General features: G+C 41.6%; 1 pseudogene; it reads left to right on the forward strand.

The window, feature by feature from the left end:
• The first annotated feature begins 589 nt into the window (after positions 1-589).
• Positions 590-1932, forward strand: LOC107955809 (uncharacterized; annotated as a pseudogene).
• The last annotated feature ends 468 nt before the right edge of the window (positions 1933-2400 follow it).

Genomic DNA, 2400 nt, shown 5'->3' on the forward strand with positions numbered 1-2400 from the left:
AGTTTTATGATTTGATTGATATTTGATAATTAGTTTGAAATTGAACTGAAGCATGTTGTGTTATATGATAAATTAATGATTGATGATAAATTAAGATTGAAAGAATGTGAATTGATCTACATTTGTAATGAACTGAAAATTGGTTACCCTAGTAGTTGTTTGGACCGAGTCGGATATAGTTGGCTTGCCATTTGTTCAAAATTGTAACGACCCGAAAGCCAGTTGTGTCGGAAGTGAAGGTTTTGGAACCCCATTTTTTATGTTTAAGCTCATAAATATTAGCGAGGAAATGCATAGAGATCAGAAAGAACACCAACGGCAAAAGCACTTTACTGGGCCGACACTAACACTGAAAGACGAAAGCTATTGGAGCGAATGGGATCAGATACCTAGTAATCCTCGCCAGAAATAATGAATACTAGGTGTTGTGTGTATCGACCTGTGCACTGCTATAGCTAGCGCATTAAGCATCTAGCTTGGGGTGTACGTTCACAAGAATAAAACTCAAAAGAATTGACGGTGGCCAACACAAGCGGTAGAGCATGTGGTTTAATTTGATGCAAAGTGAAGAACCTTACTAGGGCTTAACATGCCGCGAATCCTTTTGAAAGGGAGGGGTGCCTTATCGAATACGGACACATGTGGTGCATGGCTGTTGTTAGCTTGTGTCGTAAGTTGTTGGATTAAGTCCCGCAATGAGCGCAACCCTCATGTTTAGTTGCCACTGTTGAGTATGGAACCCTTAACAGACTAGCGGTGATAAGCCGGAGGAAGGTGAGGATGACATTAAGTCATCATGCCCCTTATGCCCTGGAGGACACATGTGTTACAATGGATGGGATAAAGGGTTACGATCCCACGAGGGTGAGCTAACTCCAAAAATCCATTCTCAGTTTAGATTGCAGGCTGTAACTTGCCCGCATGAAGCCAGAATCGTTAGTAATCGCCAGCCAGCCATACAACGGTGAATTCATTCCCAGGCCTAATACACACCGCCTGTCACACTATGGAAACTAGCCATGCCAGAAGTTGTTACTTTAACCACAGAAAAGGGATACCGAAGACAGGGCTAATGACTGGAGTGAAGTCGTAACAAGGTAGTCGTACTGGAAGGTGCGGCAGGATCACCTCCTTTTCAGAGAGAGCTAAGCTATGTCTAAATTAAACTTAGAGATGGAGGCCTTCTTTTGTTTCTCGACGGTAAAGTAAGACCAAGCCCATGAGCTTATTATCTTAGGTTGAAACAAGTTGCTAGGATATTCTTTTATACCGCTAGGTCCCTCCCATGTGGCGACATGGGGGCGTAAAAAAGAAAGTGAATGATAGGGTTTCTCTCTCTTTTGGCATAGTGGGCCCTCAATGAAAGGCCTGCACAATGGGCTATTAGCTCAGTAATAGAGCACACCCCTGATAATTGCGTTGTTGTGCCTGGATTGTGAGGGCTCTCAGCCACATAGATAGTTCAATGTGCTCATCAACGCCTAACCCTGAGATGTGGATCATCCAAGGCACATTAGCGTAATTTACTTCTCTTGTTCAAACCGGGGTTTGAAACCTCTTCTCAGAAGGATAGATGGGGCGATTCTGGTGAGATCCAATGTGGATCGAACTTTCTATTCACTCATGGGATTTGGGCGGTCTAGGGGTACCACCACGGCTTATCTCTTCTCGATAATCCATGCATCCCCTATCAGTGTATGGGTAGCTATCTCTAGAGCACATGTTTAGGTTCAGCCTCAATAGGAAAATAAAATGGAGCACCTAACAATGTATCTTTACAAACTAAGAACTACGAGATCGCCCCTTTCATTCTGGATTGACAGAGGGATCATACCATTCGAGCCTTTTTTTAATGCTTTTCTCGAAAGTCTGGAGAAAGCTGCAATCAATAGGATTTTCCTAATCCTCCATTCCCAAAAGGAAGAACATTAAATTCTTTTTCTTTTCTTCAGGGACCAAGAGATTGGATCTAGCCATAAAAAGAATGCTTGACTGATAAATAATTCACTTATTGGTCTTTGACCCCTTCAGTCACTACGAACAACCCCGATCAGTGCAATGGGATGTGTTTATTTATCTATCTCTTGACTTAGAATAGGAATAGGCTTGAAAAAGGATCTTAGAGTGTTTAGGGTTGGGCCAAGCGGGTCTTTTACTGCCCTCTTTTTTTTTCCTTCTCATCCGAGTTATTTCTTATTTCACAAAACTTGTCATGGTAAGGATGAAGGGAGGAATAAACACACTTGGAGAGCGCAGTACAATGGAGAATAATACTTATGAGGTTAGTATGAAATTTAATTAAATTTTGGTCCTTTAATTTTGTTAATTTGATAGTTGATTAAGGTACAAGTGTATCAACACTAAAGTTAATGGTGTCAGAAAATGAGATATTGGGACCTC

This window comes from Gossypium hirsutum, chromosome A07 (assembly GCF_007990345.1).
Source record: "Gossypium hirsutum isolate 1008001.06 chromosome A07, Gossypium_hirsutum_v2.1, whole genome shotgun sequence".
Taxonomy (NCBI): Eukaryota; Viridiplantae; Streptophyta; class Magnoliopsida; order Malvales; family Malvaceae; genus Gossypium; species Gossypium hirsutum.